This window comes from Anthonomus grandis, chromosome 13 (genome assembly GCF_022605725.1).
Source record: "Anthonomus grandis grandis chromosome 13, icAntGran1.3, whole genome shotgun sequence".
Classification (NCBI taxonomy): Eukaryota; Metazoa; Arthropoda; class Insecta; order Coleoptera; family Curculionidae; genus Anthonomus; species Anthonomus grandis.
In genome coordinates, this window is record NC_065558.1 from 10,664,667 (window position 1) to 10,690,888 (window position 26,222).

The following is a 26,222-nucleotide window of genomic DNA, read 5'->3' on the forward strand; positions in this document are numbered from 1 at the left end:
ATATATGCATATTTAATTATTGAGAAGTGTTCTGTAGGGTCTTTAGTAAAAAAGTAAACAACATTGATGTCGCCTATAAAATTGCTCGTAAAGAACTTGTCTGACAATCTAATTGCAAGATTCTAGGTGTTTACTTTGAGAGTGGTCTTAAATTTAATGTTTATTGTGAATGTTTATTGTGACTGTAAATAAAGCTTATCGCATACTTGGTCTAATTTTCTTGTAAGACTTAAGTATGCTTCTATTCTATAGTCACCACAAGCAGAAACCAAAATGAATCTAATAGAAAAGGCACAAAAAGGATCTCTTAGTGGCCTATACATAAAAAAGCATAAAATTGATCCATATTATATTATATTTCAATACAGAAGCATGTTTAACGGTTTCAATGTTATGGTTTTATTAAGCAGAAGATTATTACAATACATATTTTTTGTATGCTTTCGTATAACATTTCATATAAAAATCGTATAAATTTTAAAAGGGATTTTAATTAAACGTTTGAAGATCAACAGAATAAAAAGCCAATTAATTATATTGATCTAAAATCAGACATTTATTTATTTATTTTTTAATTCCCTCTCTTTACTTTTGTTCAATAATTTACTTATCTTAACCCATTAATACCAGCAAATTCCTTGCGATTAAAAAAAGTGGGGATACATTGAGTACTTAGAGTTGCAAGGTGTATTTAGCAGACTTGATTTGACGTGTCAGGCGTTTTTGTTTTCTATTTCTCGCGAAATTATTTATGTGTTATTGAAAATGGATCCCTCCATCTACTCTACTAGGGGTCAAGGGTAAGTTTTATTTTATGTATGTGTAAATAAACATTTTCCGCATTGATTACTAATTGAATCTTTATAAATAATATTCAAAGAAAATAGTAAAGATCATCGAACCCCTGATTTTGTAACCGCGTGTAAAATACGTTACTACATATGTTGTATCCCTTTTAAGGGACGCTAAGCGCTATGTCTCTTTTATTGCAGATTGACCTTAGGTCAACTAATGGACTGTTTAGAGGAGGATGACGACTTGCCGGAATCTAACATCTATATTTTACCTCCAGATGATGAAAATGAGACCGAAGTTGATAGCGACGAATCTGACGACAAGTATGCAGCAAATATAAATCACCTACCTTGCGGAATCTTATCTCAGGAATGTGAAATAGCTTCCGTAAATGACTATGACGATTCTGACCCTGAAGATTTACGGCCCTGATCTGTCCTTCAGAAAAACCTAAAAGACTAACCAACAAACAGGGTACGCGTACCAAAATTCAAGATGGCGGGAGCTTGATCCTGATACTGGCCGAGTAAATAATAGTGACCTTGTGATTATCTGTAGCCCTAGTGAACCCTCACAGGATGCAAAAAATGCAACAACCCCGGTTGATTTTTTCAAATTGTTTTTCAATTAAGAACTTTTAACGTTGATTATTACGGAAAGTAATAGGTATGGACGGCAGAAAAATGTAGAACTAAATTTTACTCTGGACGAACTGCATGTGGTACTAGGAGCGTTTCTTTTGTCGGGATATGGCAAATATCCAAACAGAAGACTCTATTGGTCGAGTGAAGAAGATATCCCAAAAATATTTCAAAACAGCATGCGTCGAAATCGGTTTGAGACTCTACTAAAATATATTCACTTTAATGACAATTCAAAATTAACCCAAGACGACAGGCTTTATAAATTGAGACCCTTGATAGATCATCTAAACCTAAATTTTAGAACACACAATAGCTTTGATGAGCATTTATCCATTGACGAGAACATGGTGCCATATTATGGAAAACATTATGCCAAGCAATACATTCGGGGTAAGCCCATAAGATTTGGCTACAAAAATTGGGCTATTTGTTCGAGTAGCGGATACATGTATGGTTTTGAGATTTATACCGGAAAAAAAAAAAGAAAAGAAATTTGGTTTGGGTGGAGATGTAATACTATCTTTACTTGAGCAAGTCGAATTACCTTCAGGTAAGAGTTATACAATTTTTATGGATAATTACTTTACAGGCCTTCCTGTCTTTGACTATTTATCGAAAAACAATTATTGTGCCACAGGCACAATAAGAGATAATCGTTTAGAGAAATGTCCGGTACAAACTAAGAAGGAATGGAATAATCAGCAAAGGGGAAGCTATAAGTATTATCGAAATGACACCAGCATGCTCGTACAATGGAAAGATAATAAAGTTGTTTCTGTTGCATTCAATTTTGAAACCACTGAAGTAACTAAGACACTTCGTTGGGACAAGGTCACCCGATCTAAGAACACCGTTCCTCAGTCAAAAATAGTAGCCAACTATAATAAATATATGGATGGTGTGGACAAATCAGATGGTCTTGTTGCGGCTTATAGATCAAGATTTCAACAAAGGAAATGGTATTGGCCACTAGTCTTATATTTATTAGATGTATCTGTTGTGAATGCTTGGTTACTTATGCAAAAATTGAAAACAAATCATCCTGACTCTGTTAGTTTATTAGCGTTTCGACGATACATATCGCTAAGTTTTTTGAAAAGTTTTGGTACTAAACCCCTGCAAGGAAAAATCAGAGTGCCTTGATTTCAAGGATTCAAAGATATGATATTAGCAATCAAAAATAAACTTATAGCTTTGTTGCTTAAATGCTATTTATCTTGGCAGTAATTTTAAAGATATGTGAACTATAACGAGTGAAAAAATTGTTTTTATATATTTTTTCTAATTTTTAACGTTCAAGATAATTTTTCTTTGTTGAGTTATATGCGATATCTTTGTAAGGATTCTAAAGATTACTCAATAAGAATTTTTTTTATTCGTTCTTTTAATTTATAGTAACTTCTAATAGCCAGAGATCCAGTTTCAGTGAGTCTCAGTTATATATTTTGGAAATCAATCAGGAATAGCTTGTAAATTGAAGGCACATGCATTTTTTAAATTTAATATATTTTTAATACAAATTTTAGCCACTGATCTCTGTGAAAATCATTAAAAAATATATTAATAATCCATTTAATTAAGTATCCAAATCGAATAGCTAATAAAGATTTTTGGCGACAAACTTCAGTATTTTATGCATTTGAACTAACATCAAATATAATATAATAAAAGTGATTAACAGCTAAATTTCAACTTTAAAAAATTTACAAAAAAAATATTTTTAAGTTTTAATTTGTAAAAAATTATTATTATAAAATCCTCTATTAACCTAAAACCCGTAATTAAAAAAAATATTATTTTTTTTATTTTTTTTAAAGCATTGATTTAATATTTATCCCTCTTGTTATCTTAAGCATTTATCAACCCTAAACTAAAAAATATAATTTTTTTTGTGTTTCGCTTACATAATATTATATAATTATTCTTTTAAAAAATTAATAAATTTATAAACAATGCAAGCCAAAATAAGAAAATATATTACAGAACATACAAAAACACAATGCAAAAGGATAAAAGAGCCCAGACAAAAAAGAAACATATATAATTTTAATAATATATCAATAGTTTAAGGACCATAAACATATCAATATATATTTTTTTAATAATAATTTAGTACATAACATTTTCATATTTAATATAAAAAGTCATGATTTTTAAAATAAAAAAATTGTTTATAATACCAATCTCAGCAGTGATTTTAATTAAACCTACTATTTACTTAAATTACGTTAATATAGAACCAAGAATTTATTTTATTTTATCTGCCTCATTTTCTTATTATCAATGTCTTTATTTATCTGTGATTTTTACCAGTGATTTTTACCATTTAAGTTACTGCTACGATAATATTTTTTTTCAATGCATATCTATTTTTTATCAAGAACCATAAAAAAAAACATAAAATAAAAATTAAACTTCTTTTGCTTAATTGCTATTTATCTTGGAAGTGATTTAAAAAATATATGAGCCATAACCAATTAAACAAAATAGTTTTTCCTTGACTGGGCGTAAAAGATAATTTTTCCATTGTCGACTGGTATGAGATAACAACATAATATCTTAGTAAGGATTTTAAAGATTAGTTAATAAGGTTTTTTTTAATACTAATTTAATGCAGACAGTCAGTTCTAACAGTCAAAGATATAGTTTTAGTGAGACACATATACCTAGTGATACAGAAAAAAGGGAATCTCTTGATAAGCCTCCTGCTATTGAATAAAGCAAAGACTTGTACCTATCTATGCTATTTTTAATATTTTTAATTGAATAATTAAATCTGTTTATTTGTGTGATTTAGTTTTTTCTTCGTATGGGCTTATTTACCAACTAATTTTAACAATAAATATATTAAATTATTAGGAAAAAATTGAATTTCAAAAAAAGTGGTTATTCATAATAACGTGCGATTTTTTGGCTTTTCACAATAACACAATTAATAATGTTGGAGAAGCGACAGCCTCTCTTAACCTCTAAATGCAATAAAAACTATTTTTTCGTGTTTCAAACAAAAAAATCAATTTTCCATATTCACCATCGATCTTTTTAGAGATCACTATAAAGTATATTTGAGTTAGTGAAGATCTTAACAGATAAATCCTCAGATGGTTTTTTAAAAAAAATACAAATTTAAATGAAAATTTTAAATTAAATTAATTCTAGATTTCCTTTCAATTTCTGTTTTTTAGCTTCTTTTCTCGCATTACGACTAATACATGAAATAAACAAAAACGATTAAAAGAACACTTATTGGTCATTTTTAAAACCTCTAATAAATCTGCTAGATTTTAAACCCATAATCATTTAATTTTAGAATAAAAAACAATTTAAAACAAGCATGTGGGACTTAAATAATGTCTTTTCAAACCAATGGCATATCGAACATCAGTTTTACCTGCTAATAAAATTATATTGATCCATAATTTATTGCAAAACATCGAATATTATCGTTTATAGGATGTTGTTTTAATAAAATGCCTATGCATAAGCAACTTGATTCTTGATAATATTAATAATAATAAATATGTTTATTAGGATAAAATATGCATTTTCACAAATTTGCTTAAGATACTGTATCTATAATTAAAGAAAAAAAAATGTAAGTGTCCTAAAAGGCTCTTCAGACGCCCTATAACAAAAGAGTTAAGGGTACTGCTTAAGCCTGAAACTAAGTATTAAACTAATATTTAGCTTGTAAGCTCTTACTTTCTAATAATATTTAAGTATACTGATCGTTATTAAAATGTACAGTCAATTGCAAACCCTCAAAATTGGGCAATAGTACATATGACATTCTACATTTTTATAATCAATATAAAATATAATTAAGAAAAAAAGGAAAGAAGAAAAAAAATTAAAAAGTAAAACAAATATGTGAAAAGGGATATGAGAGTAAGGTGTATCAACGGGCATGATTATTTGAAGTCATACGATAGTAAAGTTTTATAGGACATACATCGCTATAAGCCAAAAAGTCTAGATCATCTACCAAACTTAGCTAGTCGCTTATTTGTTCACAGATTAAAAGTTTTTTAAAGTTTCTTTTAAAAGTAACCAAGGAAGAAGCCAATAGCTTTAGCAGCAGTATGTGAATAAGATCTTTTAAAGATTTGTTCACGATGCCTGGAAATAGAAACTCTAAGAGTATAACGCGCACATCTATCCTAAATTCAAGCTTCTTAAATAAATAATCGGGTATTTTAGTTTTAATAATTAAAAAAAAAACATTTGTCTGCAGCTTTCTACGATTGTACATATTTAGCCACTTTGCTCTGCGTAAAAAAAGTGTAATATGTTCATGCCTACGGATTCCATAAATTAGACGTAAACAAGAATTTTGAACTTTTTGAATACGTCTTGCTTCAAAATTATCAAGATTCACTTTATTGTCTGATCAGTATTTTGCATAAAAAAAACAGAGATCAGACTTAATTTCCTCACACAATTTCAATTTCTAATCCGACCTAAATTCGTCTTCAATACTAATTTAACGGCGGAGTGCAATAAAGGCCATAATATAGGTCGATTAAAAAGGACCATAAGCTTAGCATGACACTTTTTAATGAATGTTCGTATGCGATCGTCCCCGTTCTAATCGCCTTACGGCTCCGATGGACCGCCCGCGGCCTTTATTGCTGTTTTCTCCTCGTGTTTTCCCAGTAAATCAGATGCGCGCCCGGAAAGCTTCCACGATTCTTCCGGACTCCGGATTGACAATTTGTATTAGCCCGCCGATCCGTACAACAAATTAGTGGATTATTAGTCTCAGAGATCAATATCGAACGGTGAATCGGTGTACGCTTTGTCTAATAGAAAAAGTTTAGTTTTTTAAGGATATGATGGAAACTTGTCCTCTACTCTAGAAAAAAAGGATTTAAGGAGTCAGGAACTACATTCCTGAAATATCCTTTAAAAATTCTTTAAAAAGTTTTGGTAAATAATAGCTGGCTAATTCTGGAAAAAATACCTGAATCCGTCGATTTTAATATTTGGTTTAGGGTTTTTCTACGTAGAAATTAAATAAACAAGGTGACTCAAAAAAAAAGATATGAACCACAATTTTTTAATGCAGAATTAGTAAGAACACATTTTTTACAAAGGATATGGTATAAATGAATATTGGATACATAAGCAATTTTGGATGAAAAATGGACAAAATGTAAAATTAAAAAAATAAATATCTAAATTAAATGTTCGAATTGAGCACGGCTAACAACCTGACAATAACCAAGGTAATTTAAAAATTCTTTTTGAACGTTTTCAATGATATCTGGAGTAATATTTCTAATTTTCTGGCGTATTTGTTCTTTTAAATCTTATAAATTCGCTGGTTTAGTGGACATACACTTTATTTTTTAAGTATCACCATAAAAAGTAATCGAGGGAAGGTAAATCTATCGATCTGGGTGGCCATTCAATGAACCCTCGTCTTCCTATCCAACGATTTGAAAAAATTTTATCTAGATGTTTGTAAACGGGTAAAGCATAATGTTGGTACATATTAGGTTCTTCCAAATCCGGATACAAAATTATCACAGCGTGAATAGGATCATCTTAAAGAAAGTCCAAATACCTCTCACCAGTGAAAGTGTCATCAAAAATGTAAGGTCCTAAAACTCTTCCTTCCACACTTTATGCACAGTAGATCTCGATAAATTAACATCAGAAGCCGTGCCTGTGATTGTGACGCAGAAACTTTTAAAATTGAAAACACAGGATGAAACTGCTTTCGCCTCTTAAAAAGAATAAACAATTAAAATTAAATTTAATTTTATATAAAATTAACAACATATAAGAACAATTATTTCAACAGTAGTAGGTTGAAAAAGCAAGGGCTTTCGTAAAATTAAAAAAACTAACGATATAACTTCAAAAGCATTTTTTGCTACTCGTGATAAATTGTAATTAAATGAGCACTAGAACGTCCCTTTTACATGCTCTCCGGAAAATTGTTTCACCAGATTTTCCTGTAAGGGAAACGAATCGTCGTTAATAATTAATACAAAAGGTATTATTGTCCTTTAATAGTTTTGCAGATGGTAAATTTAAACTCTTTGCATCTACTACTGCCATAAGGACAATACTTAAAGTGCTCTTATATTAATAATATTTGCTTTCACTTGTAAAGAGGCATTGTAGTAGGACATGTTTATCATAAATGGCTCCTAAACATTGAGGAAAATTCCATAAGTTTTCATAATCATCGGCAGTTTTAAGCCACTCTTAAGGTAAATTATATAACTGAAAAAAAAGATTGTATCTAAAAAAAGAATATCCAAGTAAGACTACTGTTGTTCATTAAGTTTCCTATAGACCCATTCATTGCAATCAAAAACCATTCCTACTAAGGATTCCTCAAGCCTTCTTGAATTACAGCAAGTAGAAACATGTCATGGCCCAGTGAAGCAGTTGAAATTAATAAAAATAAGAAATTTTCGTAAGAATTGGTTAAATCATTCATCTGATCCTCAGATCGATGAAGCTTTTAAAGCAATAAAAACACTTACAGAGTAAGGATGTTAGAATGGCTTAATATGACTGAAAGGCATACTTTAAATTCCGCTGTTTTTTTAAAATAAAATTATAAAATTTAATTGCCCACTATCAATTTCAACACTTCAAAAGAACATGAAAAATATATTCCTTATGTAAGTTTTCCTTTTTTTTTGTTCTCTTCATCTATTATACTCTTTTCCCAACATTACGTTACTTTCTATACAACTATAGCTTTTGTAATTTTAATCCAATGATTTTTTTTTATTTACGTAATATATTTATACTTAGGTTAGGTCATAGCAAATTAATATGTATATAGTATGCTTTTTATATTTGTACGTTTCTTCATATACCTAGGCATTATATTTATAAAGGGTGTTTGACGGAGGGTTAGTCAAACTTGGTGGGCGTATAGATATGCTCAGATAGAAGATATTTTCTTAATAAACTTGTATTCTAAAAGTCTGGGTTTTTTTTATATCACTGATTTTATGTTATTTTCTGGATTTTCAAAAAATTATGCCTTTTGACATCTTTAAATTTTTTCAGCATATTTTTCACGTTTTTTTTTACATTTGTATTTAGTCTGTAATGTATCCTGAATCTAAAAAAATCAATATCAAGTACAAATAATACCGAAATAATTCTCAAAACGAATTATTTTCAAAAAGTTAATACAAGTAGCAAAAAAAGTTAATACAAGTAGCAAAAAAAACTAAATTCTATCAAGACGTTTAGGTAGTTTTAAAAACATCTCCAGTTAATACTCTTTTCAATGATATACGATGTAAAACACAAAGCCGACTAACCTGCCACAATTCATGACTTTAAAGGAAAATAAAGTAAAAAAAAATATTTTTTAAATTTTATGTATTTATTTCAAAATTACAAATTTTGTTGAAACTGTGCTCCCTTGCCTATGTGGTATAAAAAAAACATGTTTTATACATGATCATTAAATGCAATAAAAATATATCGCAAATGCAATTCAAAATTAAAATTTTCAATGGATCAATTTAAAATTTCCATATGAACTTGAAGCGAAATAATGCATCTTTGTATATTAATTTTATTTTTTTAGTTAATGTGTTTTTATTATAGAATTCGAGAAGCAGAAAAATAAGGATGGTGTACTTGCCGACATGTATTTCTGCTTTTGACTTCTTCAGGGCAAGGAAACTAGAAATCAAATAAAATTTCTCGAAATAGAAAGTTGTCTATTTTAACGATTTAAATTGAAAAAAAAAGTAAATTTTTTATTTTATAGTGTCACTTTTTTTTAATTTTTAGTTACTGGGTTGAAATATTTTGATTTCATTAAAGGATGTATATTTTAGAAAAGATCTATAGTGACACTTTTGGACCACGTGTCATATAAATGAAATAAGTAATAATAAATGTAAGTATAGTAAGTGTTTTTCTTAGATCAATTTAAAGATGAATATAGAGCAACTGCTGACGATAATAATTTAAATAAGACAAGCTCTTTAGTGGTTAATCTAATAAAAATCTAGAAAAATTAAATCTAGTGACCTAAATGGTTATATTAGTAGACTTCTTATAGATAGGTACATTTATGTATGCCATAAATTGCTTGATTTCTTTATGTGCAAAAGAAGTAGGTTGGCTTAAGTTATTTAAAGTTTTACATTGTCTTACAGTTAAGCATTTAAAAGAATAATTTTAGAGAATTTTAAATAACATTGAAACTGGCGCAAAAAAATTAATGAATTGAAAAATTGTTAATATATTAATCCAGAATTAATGTAATATAACTAGTATTAATAATAATAATAATATTAATAACAAAAATTGATAGATTTATTTATTGAAAACATGCCTGATTATATTTTTGATAGAATTTAACAAATCATGTCATCTCCAAACATTTCAACACCTTCTTAATATTAATCAAGTTCTACTTACTAATTGATTCGCCAGAATTCTATATTAAATATCTGAAATAAAAGAAGGGATAAAATACAACAAATATTTTTTTATCAATATACAATAAATAATTAAATATATGGAACGAGATAAAATAAAGAGATAAACACTAAAATACAATATTGTGGCTTATTAGTGTTATATTAGTCCGCCTAGGTGTAAAATTTCTAATTGAAGTTCTTTTGGTAAATTTCTGTTTTTTTTTGTTACATTTTAATCATTTTCCGTATATTTTTTTTAATGAGACTGTCACAATTATCACAAACACTTACAATTACTCACTCAAATCACAATCTCACTAAAAAATCAAAAATATTTCAAAAACCAGTTTTAATTAATTTTTAAAATTTTTAACTTTAAATGATTTATCAAATTTCTTTCATAAAAATTAATCTTTAAGATGATATCTAAGAAAAATATTCATGCCAATTACTTTATTTAACCATTAATTTAATAATAAAAAACTAGCACTTGAAAAACATACATTAAAATAATAATTATTATTACATACGCACCGTAATAATCATTTGATTAACCACTAACATCAGTTACTAAAACTATTAATATGTACCTACATATAAGCATCTTAAAATAATATTAGGTGAAATGAGATAGTAATTAAAATATTTTTAATAAGAAAACGCAATAAAATAATACAAAATGAATAAAAAGATACAGGGATAATACAAAAATACAATAGCAAAAAACTTTAAAAATACAACTGAAATATTACTTCTTAGCAAATTGTTTAACCTTATTTTAAATGAAATTAGGTAGAAAATTAATATCAGTTTTATGGTTGTTTTGTTGATTAAATGTTTGATATGAAAAAGATTTCTAAAAAAAGGATTCATAAGTATTTTAGCCAAGATATTTAACCAAACTTACGTGAACCTACTTATGTAATAAAACTATAATTAATCTAATTCCTGCGGTAACAGATTGACTATTATAACGACTATTCACTTTTGGCTAATAATATTGGATAAGCTAATAGATACAGTGTGCAAATTGAAAAAAACACCGCCAAAAATTAAAAACAAAATCGATTTTTCTCGATACAATTAACTAAATTTTATTAGTTTTACAAAGCGATTCAGACAGAGAATTTTCAAAAATTTCAACATTACCTTTTTTATCATAAAGCATACGCTAGGTACGGCCTCCCCATTTTAAATTTTCCATTTGCAACCCGATCACGACCAAATTTCCAAGACCGAAAATACCAAAATCCAATTTAAAGCCGTTCTGTGTACCTAAAGGGGCGCTTTATTGTTTTTGCCTCGCTAAGAAACGTTATTAATATGTACGGTGTTATCTCGGCGAATCATCTTATGGCAAGGAATTTGTATCTAAAGACCATAGAGTAAATGTTTATTGTACCAGACGAGAAGGCGACGATATTAAAAACGGGAAAGTCGGGGCCCCCTCCCGATATTACGTGACAGAATTCGGTCTCTGGCAGCGCCTCCGATCAAAGGAAACGTTTGTTTTATGCAAATTTCTCGATACAAACCCCTCTCTTCTTCATTTATTCCGGCGCTTAATAAATTCTTTATATCGAGTTCCCATTAAGGGAGGTATTAACTGTAAATGCTGTAAATATAAGCTGTGTGACTTGAAATCTTAAGAAGTGTGATTTAGCAACAATATCTATAAGAAAGACACATTTTTCATATAGATTTTTTTCAACAATTTTCATATTTTTCAATCTCTAATTGATGAATCGAGGCTGAGGAAAAAAAAAAGCCCTGAAACATAAATTTCTTCTTTAAGATGCATTTTTGCCTTATTTTTCTCTGTTTTATCAAGAATTTTATCTACCTGGTTCCCATATTAATTGAAGAATATTTAATATACTAAACGATAGAAGTTTTTGATGGAAATTTATTTTTGACTCACTATATTATGTTTTAGGAAAAATTAAAAATTGTAATCAGGCTTATCGGAGGTACAGAATTGGTTATGGCTTGAGTTTCCCACAACTATCTTTTTTGTTAAAGATGATATTAAAAAATGCAGTTAAAAAAGCTTCTACGGCAAATATTTTCTCTATTGAAAATTTTATATAGTTCATATTATTAAAATGTTTGTTTAGAGTCAACTTACTTAAAAATTAAAAAAAAATATTAAAAATTTAGGTAAACCAAGCCAAACCTTCGAATCCAGATATCTCAAATATACCACATAAAAAAAAAGATGTCAATGTGTCTATTATAAGTTTTACTTTTTTTTAGCAATGGAGAGAGTCAAAGAGTAATTTAAGCAGATATTTTCAAAGATAACGAGGATCACTTGTACACTATGCAAACTATTCAATAATAAGAAAGCAATAAAAATTCGATCAAATAGCGAGAAAAACTCACTCTGAGTCCTTTTTATTTCCAGTTCTTATTTATATTCATTATAATTGGTATTGGTATAAATATTTATGGTAAACTGGTACATAGTCAAAAGTAGTTACATTTATATTTAAAAAAAGTAAGATTCACAATAACTAACCCCAGCACCCTTACGGATTAGGGTACCTTACTAGTTTTTTAAGTAATTTGTCAAATGATCCACAATCAAAGGCTTTACTTAGGTCACAGAACCTACTAGCCAAATAATCCTCCACGTCAAATACCTTGTGCATGATGAATATGTAGTTCAACAGAAGTGTTAAGATTTATTCGATTGCTGATTTATAAAGAAATGAGAGGCTTCACATGCATAATTTTTATTATTTAGGCATGATTTTATCTCGCGTTTAATTATATTAAAACATTATATTTAAATTAAACGTATTGTATGTGATGGAGCTACAGAGATAATGTAATATGTAAATAAGATGAAGAAACTGTAGATTTTAACTGACTAAAGATGTAATGAAAAAAATTATCGGATGAATAATCCTGAGAAGAATTGAATTTCTATTTTTAATCTTTTCTACAAAATATTGAGTGAATTTCGAAAGGGACACATGCTACCTTTACGGCAACATATGATTTGTGTCAACTAAAGTCGTAGTTTTCGGAAAACAGATGTTAAAAGTTTAAAAAAATGGTATTTGTAATATTTTATTTTGTTATTTGTTGCATTTTTCCTAGGACAAAAGATTTTTTTTATACCAACGTAAATTATGTACGCTGAAAGACAATTTTGCCACCTACATTTTAGACCTAAGTTAGTCCAAATCAAATGAAAAGTGTGGAAATTCTAACCCGTTATGTCAACACACGTCTTCGCAGTTTTTAACACAGTTATATTTAAAATCGCAAATAAACTTTTATTCTCAATTTTTTTTTTATGTTGCATAGAATCTTCACGTGTTGCATCTATTAATAATCGCTCCTCATGCCTTGATCCCAAAAGCCCTCATAACGCCTTTTAATTGCAGCAATATCTGAATGTAATCGCTCGTCTCGTTCATCACTTCTAGCACTTAAATTCGGGGGAAAAATCCAAATAACTGTGAAGTAGGTACATTTTGAAAGACATGCTAGCACCTATCAACATGTATGAAGCTAAATGTTAATTTCTTTATAATTTTCACTAAACGTATATGATTAATGTATTTTAAGTCGTTTTTTACTCCTGTTGTATCCAAGAATCCAAGAACAACTTTTTGGTATGCTTCCTAAAGTTTAACATCGGAAGTGTTCAGGCAATGTTGAAATTCTATGTCCGTAAACAATTTCTCAATCTGTTGACTGATACCCGCTTTGATTTTCTCCATTGACAATCTTGAAAACTTGGTTGTCAAGTATTTAAGAGCTACATTTATCATTACCCCAAGTTTATATGCAAAGGAAGGAAAATCACTTTTTTTCTTTATAACAAATGCTTTTTTGACAACGCTGCTTTTTCCCATGATATGCTTCACACGCTTCGACCAATTACGTTGAGTGAATTTTTTTTTTATCTCTCTATCTCAAAGACACAAAAAGTCTATTTTGCAGAGTTACCCTACAGACCAGTCAGTATAGTGACAGGTCTTAAGTTAAGCATATCTTCCATTTATATGAACTATAGTTAATCAATTAGTTCTTTTCTTGTCTCGTACGTTTCTTTGATATTTGTGGAATGAGCAACGGGAATCTATGGTTTCTTGGTGCTTTTGTACAGTAAAACAGCCCTAACACTGTACTTGTTACCATCAATGAATTGACGCCACTCTTTCGGATCGTAAGTTTCTCCAAGTGCAGTAAACAACTCATTTACATTATAACTATAAATATTATTCAAAGTTTTTACTGCGGTTTCGGTAATACGTTTTGTTAATACCTGATTCCAAATAACCACGTTCGTGGAGAGAGATTTCCGATTTTTCTTTTGATCAGTTGAGATCACGACATAAATCGTTTAATGCTATTTGATTTATTAGCTCTAGTTTCTAACTCGCTGAGCTTAACTGAGGAAAACTGCTAATATTTAAAATTAAAGGTGTGGTTTCTTGAAAACTGAGTGACTTTGCTTTTAGTATTGGTGGTTGAAGTTTTGGGTATTGGGAATTATGCAGTGCGTTTTTTGTCACTGATAATAATAAGAATAATAAACATAATAATAATAATAGTCAAACTTTTGCACTAACGGAATATAAAGAACGGCATGATTTAGTTGCAAAGACACTGCATCAAGAGCTCGCAGAAAAACTAAATCTTTTATCAGCAGCCAAGGTACCCTATTATAACTATAAACCAGAACCAGTTCTTGAAAATGAGCAACTCAAATTGTATTAGGATCGCACTGTATGACAGAAAGAACGACATATAATAAGAAGAATATTAGGTACAGGGATCTAGAATATCAGATACGAAGATAATGAGAAATGATCGAAGTGCGGACAGTTCCAATTATTGTGTTAACAACAGAACTAATACTAAAGAGCCTGATTGAAAACATAAAACTGCTCAACCTTAGTAGTCCAGGCAGTAGGGCTTTTTACCTTGCAAAAGGTGGGGTAGAAGTTGTTTTGGAATATGTTAGTTACGGGTAGACTGTGACCAAAAATACAAAATTTCGACCTTAGAGGAAGACCGCGCGCATCGCCATCTTGGATTACATATACAAAAAAAAGGTTTTTTGGTATTATGTCCGTAATGGTTAATTTTACGACAAAGTATGACATAAACAAAATTAAAGAAAACAAAATTTCCCACAATTTATGTAATTACACTTTTTTTATACCTCTAATATATAAAGATTTACACGGACACAAACATGAAGTTCTTTAAAAAAATACTTCAAACAACCATTTTTAGTTTTAAAAAATATGTTTTTAGCTATTTCAGTAATTTTGTTACCCTTGTTAAAAGAGGTGATATTTTTCCGCTATCGTTGATAGTAAAATGTCATATTTAATTACATATCTCTCACGAAATTGAAACAATACTCAGTTTGCAATGCAAACTGAAAGCTTATTTCCACACCACCATGAGGTAAAGCTAATCGGCGCGTTTTTTTTACCGTAGTGTCCCCTGTAGGCCTACTCCACATATTTCACTTTTCATTTACGTTTCAGTTTCTCTTTTAGATAGTCACGGTTAATTTATGTCTCCATCCTGAATTTCGTCATCTTAGTCATTACCAGTTCTTTGGATAATTGGGTTCTCAATTGATAATAGTTTCTCATCCTCGTCCTCGCTGTCGATAAGAACCTCTGTGGCATTGTCGCATGTCTGACCATTACAGAATCTACACATAATAGAGCAATTCAGTCCAGCTTTTTTGCAGCTACATGCTCCTCCGCACCCTTTTTTACAATGACATTAAATAATTTTTAATAATATTTCTGGAGTTGATTCCTCTGGCGTCATGTTGTTTAAAGACGTCAATGATGCCAGTGAGTTTCGGGTATTTTTGAATAATTGATAAAAATTTCAGTTTTCCTTGGTTAAAACGGGACGATGTTGTGTCACAGCCACTAAACGCATGAAGGAAGAGAATGTTCTCAGCTGCCTCCTTTTGTTGTAGGCCCTTTGCAGAGTACACTCTTTCAGGATTTTTACCTCTCCCAGGTTTGCAAAAGTAAATGTTGTCTAGATGTGGCGACATCACCGCTGTTAGTAGAACTAAAAGATCCACGTCTTCTCCGATGATGAAAACTGCATCAAATGTTGATCCTAAGGAAATCGCTGTATTCACAATCATAACATCAGCATCTTCTTCAGTCTGCTTAACTGTAATAGTAGTTTCTTTAAATTTTTTTGTCAACATCGAAATCAGGCGAATTTTGTTGCTTTCATTGTCTAAAAATCGTTCTTGCGAAACTTGAACCAACATTGATTCGTCAAAAATAACATCGACAGTTGTTTGCCTCTTTGATCGGCGGCGGCGTAGTCGTTCTGCTGCCTTTGTACTTTTTTGGCGACCTTCCGGATATCCATGAAAAACAACGACTGCATTGGAACCATAGTAATTTTTTACATACTGAATATATTTTTCGCATATTGACTTGAAAGTATCATTACGATGCCATAGAACTTTGTGTAACAGATATCCTCCATCCACAATATTGATTTTGTTATGTCCGAGATAGACACTTTCGGTACATTGATGTACCGATTCGGTACAACACGTAATTGCAAAATATAACAATGATTTGGTACCTTTACGCATTCCGTCTTCTGAGAAAAGTGAGAGAGGAAATGGAGAAAGTTTAAATTTAAGGTAATTCTTTAACTCGTCGTCAGATTTTTTTCGTAATGCACATTCTCTGGAATAATATTAGTGGGTTTATAGGAACTGTTTCCTCGCCAACTTTTATGCTACTATTAACCGCTATTAATGGAGAAATTTTATCCTTGTGTTGTAAAATTAAAAAACCCCGTTTATAAATACGAAAAATCTCGAGTTCTGAGTATTTTTTTAAGAATACCATCTTTGTGTCCGTCTAACTCTTTATATATTAAACGTACAAAAAAACTGCTAATACATAAAATATAAGAAATTTTATTGTTGTTCACTTTGCTTAGAACAAGTTTTGTTGTAAGGTGAACAAATACGGAGATAATGTTAAAAAACTGTTTCTTTGTACCTATAATCCAAGATGGCGGCACGCGCGGTCCCCCCCGGTCGAAAATTTGGATTTTTGAAGAGGGTCTACTCATAAATAATATATTTCTAAATAATTCCTACCCCACCTTTTGCACGCCAAAGAACTTTTTTTGTACCCACTTACTGGTCTATAAGTAAAGCATCTATAAAGAACCGTCGGAAAGTTCATTGGAAACGCAGATAACGTCAACTAGTTTAAAAAACATATGTAATTTTATTCTAAGTGTATTAAGTGTAAATAAAGGTAACGAACAGAGTCCAATAATATGGAAAGGACTCCATCAGAGCTTCATCCTTCTAATATCTAGGATATTTGGTATAAGTGAATGTTACCCCACCTCAGGGGGGAGTGCGATTGCCATTTGGGTTGAAATCCTAATAGTAATAATATTAATGATAATATAAGACTTTTTATAAAAAAAAACAAATACATACATAGTTAATCAATATGTAAAAAATAATGGCGAAGTATAGCCCTAGGACTACTCTTACTTACCATTAAAAATAGATAGCATATACATAAATATAATTTTACATACTGAATCATCCTGCTAACGTATAAAGAAATATAATAAAAAAGATAAACAATTATTTTTAGAAACATGATTTCGAAGTTTGATAGAAATACAAAAAGAGGTATAATGCCGAAATTAAATGTTCAAGTACGGGTAATACGTCGGGATCTACAGCGTTGGTATATTTTCCTCCTAGAATTATAACCAGACAAAAATAGCAATCAGTCACATGATCAGTTCAGCCATTTGAGTGGATTCTTCCACTTAAACGGATTACCAAAAGATAAGTGTAATCGTAGGCTTTTGTTAAATGCATTGAAAGGTACATAATATGTAGAAAAGGCAGAGTTTAGAGTCCACGTTTTCTCTACTTAGCTTGTAACATGTGAGTGGCAGCTTTTTTCAAGCTTGAACACTCTCTTTGAGTATGCACAAATCACAAATTAAACAAAACTTATCGGATGTAAAGTCAATAAGCATTCAACAGCTGTTTGGCAAAGAGCACGATTTAAATTGACATAAATCGCATATTACCGTGAAGGCAACATGTATACCTTTCAAAATTCATGCACTTCAGAAACACGGCTGTTTTGGAGATGTTGCAGGTAGTAACTGCACTATGGCACAAAAAATAGTTTTTTTGCAAAAAATTTCGAAAACTGTTCCTTGAAATAAAAACTACGGTTTTGTCTGATGTAATTAAAGGCTATGACCATAAATTAGTAAGTGTACTTATAAGTAACTTATAAGTAACTATATTACTAGACTTCTCCAAAGCATTTGATACTCTCGATCATAGGCTTCTACTTCCAAAATTACTATGGTCTTGATAAATAGTCTCTTGAACTCGTAAAGTTACAGGACATAACAAATATTAGATAATAACAAAAAATCATCAACTGTAAATGTTCTGTCTGGTACTCCTTATGATTGTATTCTGTCCCCTCTTAGAACATTGAAAGGCTAGAATTAGTAAACAACAACTTTGTTTGAGTCCAACATGTGCACAGGGGCAAGAGGGGTGTTTTATTTACAAACATATGTGCCGATTCTCTGTTGTCAAGTCGACACAAATTTCCAACGGAGGAAATTTTTAGCTATATTTTAACAAACATTATAACGTTAATTTAACTTATTTGTGTTGTATTTTATAGGAAAATTTAAAATAAAAACTATAAATACTACAATTAACCTATTTTAAGAATAAATATAATATCCTTAAGCAAAAAAAAACAAAATTATTAACATTCTTATCCCTAAAACTGCTTCTAAAAAATTTGAAGCGACAACACCGGAGCTTAAGCGCCTAAGCCATACGCGTTGTGTCATCTGTCAAACGGCTTTTTGTTTATATTCGGGATTCGTGTATTTTCTTTCATTTTTGGTTTAAAAAGGAAAAAAGGCCACATTTTAGTGTTTTTTTAAATTGCTAGGATAGCAAAAACTTGTGTCGTTTGTGCCGCATCTTGAAAAGGCGATTCATGCCGATCTTTTCACAAGTTAGTACCGATACTTTCATAACATCACATCATGGGGTAACCATCATCATAAACGTAGAATAGGGGATCTTATAAATATAAACCTAATAAAAACTTGAATGTGAAAGTGTGTGAAAAATACCAAAATATTTATATTTTTAAATCTAAATATATTTTTGAACATATTCATCTATCAATCGGCTATAAAAAATATAAAACTAGAATTTTGTCCCTGGTTTTATTGCAGGATTTTATGTTTTTTTTGTTGTTTTGGCAGAAAGATGGCATAATACCTATGTACCTATCTATATATAGTTTGATATCTATGTATAAAGTTAATTTTGTCTTTCTTTAAAATTTGTTCCATAATTTTTTTTTGTTTTACCTTATTGCAACTTACAATAATATATATAGTAATTGGCACCACATATTAATTTATTACTGCAATTTTTTTCTGCTTTTTGATTGAATATCAAATACTTATTATAGATTGCCTAATGATTATGCCCAAAGGGAACAATGGGTTTCATTAATGGAAATCAACACAATTAAAAAGAACATATTTGTTTGTTCAGATCACATCCCTAGAAGTGATATAAGGGAGATAATATTATCAGTAGCCAGACTTTATTAAAAAAAATCAGCTCTACCTTAAAGGTAATTTTTTTTAAATATATTTTTCTAGTATATTTATAGAGTATGACTATATTTTACCTTAGAATTATTGATAAAGGTTTGCATGCTTTTATTTACTACATTATGTAAGCTAAAAAAATAACCTTTTAAAACTTGTGCTTAGGCTATGTTGTAAAACATACAGCTTCATCACAAAAAGTATTAGTGTTACTCATATAAGCTTTATTTATACCTAATACTTAAAATTAGGTATGTGTGTAAAACTATTCTTTTACTAGGATTTCTGAGGCACTGGTTAAAAACACAGCAGCCGATAATTCAGTTAATTTACCAAGTGATTTACCCTTCAAAGCTGCAGGGGTAGCTTTCCTGAAGAGTGCAAAAACTTCTTTAGCTTTCAAAACGGTATATAGTACAAACAGTGAAGCTAATATAGACAAGTATGGATAATTAAAATAGATTAATATTCTTGATACACCAAATTTTGTATAATTACAGATCTGATCATTCATCATCAACAATAACTGCATCTGAGAATTATAGTTCTACAGTAACCGTGCGGTCTAGGTCAACAATTACTATTTCTCATCTAAGCCGTTTTTGTTTAACTGCTACACATGCCCTGACTCTGCCAAGGAAAAGGTAAAAATACACTCAAAATAGACTAGGTACTAGTTTTATGCCATGTATCGTCCTATTCTATATATCTTATTTAAAAGTGATATAGTATTTTATTGTATTATATTTGTTTAATTAAATGCAATTAATCAAATGTATCATATTACAAAGATTCTTTATAATAACATACATTTTATTGATCAATTGGATTATCATAATACATTTTTTTAATTTTTTCTTTTTAATTTTGGTAATACTATATTTTTATGTATATTATTCTAGGGCAAAATCAAAATGATATCCTGAGGACCTAAGCACTGATGATTCCACCGTTTCAAAAGCTAAATCACTTGTCACCAGATTATGGAAAAAAAATAAAAAACAAAAAATTAAAAATTAAGATTCGAAGATTGCAACAAGCAAATTTGCGCCAAAGAAATTGAATTAGATGTCTCAAGTCATTATTAAAATACTAACATACTAACAAAAAATAATAACATGATTTTCGAAAAAGCCCAACATACTACATACTTTATTTGACTTGTAAAAGTACTTGTTTGTATATTACTTTTAATAAACTATCTAATCTAATCTATTGTACATAGTCTTTATTCTTAAGTAAGCTTTGTTTTTTAGTATAAATTAATATGATATAATATTTGGTATTAGGTATTATATAGGTCACTGTTAAATGTCTCAAAACCATTGTACAGGCTAAATACTCATAATAAAAATCTTATAACCTACAAAAAACCTGCAACTCCTTCACAATTTGAACATCCTTGTAGTTTTAACTTTTTTCGCTGAAGCAATACTGTCCCTGTGAAAAAGTCAGCACCATAGAAGTATATATTATGTGATATAAGTAAGTGATGTAAAACTGAGTTTTGTCCAATATAACAATAACAATAAAATTTTGCAAAATGTTAAAAATATGTGTCTTAAAACATGATTTATTAAGAAATCTATAATATTATATTAATAAAATATTTAATTTCCATAAAAATGCTTTGACAAAAATGCTGCCTTTTATTAGGACCTTCCTCTAATGAAGTCCGTTAAAAAAAAACACATAAATAGCTCATAAATGGTAATATTACTTATACTCAAACTCTTTAATAATTAATAAAAATTTATCAGGTAAATATTTGTTGACGACGTCACTGGTAAAGAGTGCTTGTATCGGTGACATCAACAATGCGATCGAGCGGCGTTGCGATGCCATTACCGTTTTCTCGTTTCTTCGTACTTTATTTTCATTTATTTAAAGTTAATATTGACTTCAATATAGAGTATCTTATCAAATTTATTTTTAAAAAATGCTTGATATTTTATTAAAGGGGAGAAGTAGTATTGTTTTGTGCCTTCGGAAACAACTGAAAATTTTTATGATATTATAAAATGATTTTTGCCATTTCTCTATAAGCACTTGGCATCATTGCATCAGAGATGTTGCAAGCAAACAAACCTGCCCATAGTTCCACGGCATACTACTTCTAGCCTTTCAATGTTCTAAGTGTCCCCTCTTCTACCTATGATTAACACATCAACAAATAACTACATAATTAAAGCATAAGGCGACAACAAATACTAAAAACATTCTTTTCTTAATTTCTGATAAAAGCAAAGTTTTTTGAATAGTCCTATAAGAAGAAAGGAATATTTAAAAGAAAATCCTTATCTCATTTTACAAAACTCACTACAAAAAATCTAGGGAGTTTTTTGGTAAATAAGGATCTGCCTTTTAGTTTTTTTTACAATAATACATTAAAAACTGCACTAAAAAAGCATTTGGCTTAAAACTCCTATATAGCAATCGTTACTTTCTAAATTTTAAAATAAAAAAGCAATTATGCGAAACCCTAAAACTTTCACACTGCGGATCTGCGATTTCATATATGGCCCTTGCCTCTACAGCAATGATATACTATAGACTTCTATACAGATTTCAAAAAAACGATCATATATTCCACAAAATATCCGAGTACAAATTCAAATTCAAAACTTTTTTATTTGTCTTCAAGATACAGAGTTACAGTTATAACACAATGATAATTAAAAAAAAATATGACAAATAAGGACCACCTCGCGATTATATAACCAATCCACAAGACTCGTTTGAATACAAGCTTGTGTGAAGTAGCCCTGCGCTTTCTATAATACTTTACAAGTAATATAGAGGTATAGTTCAAATATAAAATATTAGAACCAGGTTAACACATAAAATAAAATTAAATATAATTCTGACATATATAAGTGTTGGAAAGAAAAAATATACATCCTAAAGGTAAGATGCGCGAAAGGGAGCAAGAAATATAGAAAGAAAGTGTGCAAAAGGGAAGAAAAGAACACCGAGAACCAGGCAAAAACAAAGTAATGAAATGTAAATTTCAATTGTTAGTGGAAACTCAAGATATGCATAAGGCAGGCGAACATTAACAACAACAAAAAATAAATAATGTAAAAAAATTATTTAAATTATGAGGAGCTTTTTTAAACCACTAAAGCGTATGCAATACAAATATATCAACATGCTTAAAATAAATAAGTTTAAATTATCTCCTTTGCTCCTCCAGAAGACGCGATTTAATTAAGTCCTTGTAAAGGTTAGGCGATATTCGTTTACATCATGTGAACTATTCCACATTAATTTTTGGAAATTGGCTGATATTTAATCGAATATTAAAATCAGTTTTATTTCTAGTAGAGTGAGTATGGTCACGAGCACTAAAAAGTGCCCTTAGATATGGTGGATCTCCACTTTTTATTACTCGGTATATACACAAAAAAAATATGATATTTGCGTTTATTAAACATTGATAAAATCGAATTATTATTTAAATGTGAGGTAATGTGATTTCTGAAAGCTATATCAAATAAAAAACGCATGCATATATTTTGTAATTCTTAAATAGATTTAGAGCTACCTAATGTAAGAGAGTTGTGATAAACGATATCTCAATAGTCGAAAATTGATAAAACAAGAGAATTGCATAGATAATATTTAGTTTTTGGTGGAAAATATTTTTTTAAGTAGTTTATTTTCCTTAAACGCATATATGCTATACCAAGTTTTTGTTTAATGTGAGTTTGAAATGAGAGGGCATTATCCGAAAACATTCCCAAATTTTTCGCTTCAATAACTACTAGCAGAGAGGTGTCATTTATTTGAATATTAATAGTGTCAGATAATTCTGTTACTTGATTTTTATTGTTACCAAAAAGAATAATCGATGATTTGTTTGCATTAAGTCTTAAGTTATGATTTTGCACATACTGATATATCAACGTATTGCTGTATTTTGTAAGAACTCCTTTACTCTGCTACATAAACAGAGAAAAGGAGTGGCCCTAATATGGATCCCTGTGGTACCTCTGCATTCATAGGTAAATAGTTGGATTTGGTGGTATTGCCAAATTCTGTTTTTTAACAAACACAGTGCGCTCCGTTTTTAAGATACGATTTAAAAAAAAATTGAATCCTTAGATAATTCAAAATATGTTAGTTTGGTTAAAAGCATTTCATGATTAATAGTATCAAAAGCCTCACTAAAATCTAAGTCCAACGCAAGCTATTTTTTTTTTATCCAGATTAGTTCTAATATCAATATTGAATTTTACTAGAGATGTGGTAGTACTGAAATATTTTCAAAAACCAGACTGACAATCAGGAATTACGCTTATTGATTAAAAAAAATGGTTAATTGATTAGATATGTGTTTTTCTAATATTTTTGAAACTGCAGGTAAAATACTGATTAGTGTCAGATCCTTAGAATTTACAGGATTGGATATCTTACGTAACGGTATAATATTTGCTTGTTTCCATATATCTTGATATACGTTTTCTAAGATACAAGTATTAATTATGTTTAAAAGAGGCTTTTTACAAAATGGAAAGCAAAGTTTAATATCGTGTATAGAAATTCCATCTTCATTGGCTGCATTTGTTTTTATAGAATTTACAATTTTTAATATTGACATAAAAAAATTATTTGTCACTTTGTCATATATATTTTGTCTGTAAAATTCAATTTTATCATGGTAGAAAATATCAGCTCCATTGTTACAATTCGAAAATAGTTATTAATTTTAGTTACATCAGCCAAGTGAGGAGAAACATCCGGTTTTGAGTCTTTAGTAATGTTGGTTAAATATGGAACGGCACAGAATTCTGCCCTAGCAAATTTTGTTCAAAGGCTCCTAACAGCCTTCAATTCCTCTTCATCTCAAAGAAGTAAATTTTGTTCTATGAATAATGTACATACATAACGTAAATATAAGACAAAAATAAAATTTAATGTTTCACGTATAACTCCATTAAACTTTACAACTCCTTTTCAGACAAAATTATAAAATATAATGTATATAAGTTGAAATATAAGGTGTGCCAGCCATTACTCTCTAAACAAATTGGATAATAATAATAACAAAATGTATACTGTAGGGTGCAGCTGTTCTTTATAAATTATTTTAATTAGCTTGTAACAAAATAAAATTGCGATCTTTTTTATTTAGTCTTTTTTTGCTTAAATAAATAATTGTTGTATTTTAGAGAGATAAGGTATTTTCTTGCTGTCATTTAATGTGATTTAGGTCAGATGATGAATTTCCGGGTTGAATAAGAGAGCAAACTTATTAATTTCATTTGCACAATAAATTCATTATCTCTCTATTTATTTTTTTTACAAAATACTCCATATAGGTAGAATGCATCCTTACACCCGAGTCATGTCAAACTTGTATAAACAAACCCGTGAGAAACTCAATTAAAAACCCAACAAGGCACCGAAGACTATCGCACTTGCTATCGACCATCCAAGTATGACTATCTGCGGTAGCTGCTGCGTGTCTTCTTCATATTCCAAGTCGTAAGTCACAATCACGATGCCGTATGGACGGACCATCGACAAGCATCTTCGCCACACCTTGAGCGCCAATTAACATTGGTGTCCTCGCCAATGCCATTTCATTAATTATACAAAATAGCGACGCATTTTGTATTTTATATATATTTCTCTTGTCCCTAATGTATTATTAATTAAAATTTATTGACGCTTATTTTCATTTTGGGATTTTAGTTAATTAATGCACCTTTAAGAGAAACGGATACGTCTTCGGTTTATATTTTTATACGTACGTAAAAATAGTTTAGAAGACAATGCTGAAATGCTTAATTAAATGTTAGGATTGCAAAGGTTACATACTTTGTTATATAATAAGATGAGCCATTGGGGAAATAAAAGGTAAAAGTAAGTATCTTCCTTATTGCTATAAAGTGGGCTGTAATTGTCTAAGAGTCTCTGGAGGAGAGAACTGCCTTTCTTTCGAGTTAGTACATCCGAAATCCAAGAACTATCGCTGCTTATGTTTTGACATGCTTAATAAGTGACTCGTTTAGCAAAACTCAATTTCATACTTTCTGAAATAAGAAGTGGATATTTCTGTTTTCAAGGGAGAGATACTTTTCTAGCAAATTTATTTTTAATATTCCTTTTATACTTACTTCGCAAGCTAATAAAGAAATTGGTCAGAGCAGCAATTTTTAATTTCCAAATATAAATTAAGCTCTATTCATTTGTCAGTTTGGTCTGCATAGAGCCATTGGACACCCAGATACAACTAACCGGCCAGCTTGATTACCAGACCTGTCATCTTTTGATTTTTTTCTAAATATAAATAAAACTATATCTATATCCATTGATCAAATTGATTTGCAGAGAGGCATCTGTTATATCTTTTTTTGGCTTGATGGCTTCATTATTTAAACATATATCATTTTTGTGAATTGATTTTAGTAATTTAAAAAAAAAATAATTATTATCTTCAGGGTAGTCCATAAACCAATAACTTCTACATTTTGGATACTAGAACCCAAGATATTCACTTATCAATAACAGACAAATTATTTTGTTCCTGGCATAAGAACTCCACTTTCCATTACTTAGGGACTTTGTTCTGGTTCCTAATATACCTGCCAAATAAAGGTAGTATATGCCGACACGCGTTTTAGCTTTTTGGCTTCTTCAGAGCAGGTCAACCAGAAAACCAAAGGGAAGA

The 26,222-nt window shown here is 29.7% G+C and overlaps 1 pseudogene; it reads left to right on the plus strand.

The window, feature by feature from the left end:
- Window positions 1–1,615: 1,615 nt before the first annotated feature.
- LOC126744170 (piggyBac transposable element-derived protein 2-like) lies at window positions 1,616–2,582 on the plus strand (annotated as a pseudogene).
- The last annotated feature ends 23,640 nt before the right edge of the window (window positions 2,583–26,222 follow it).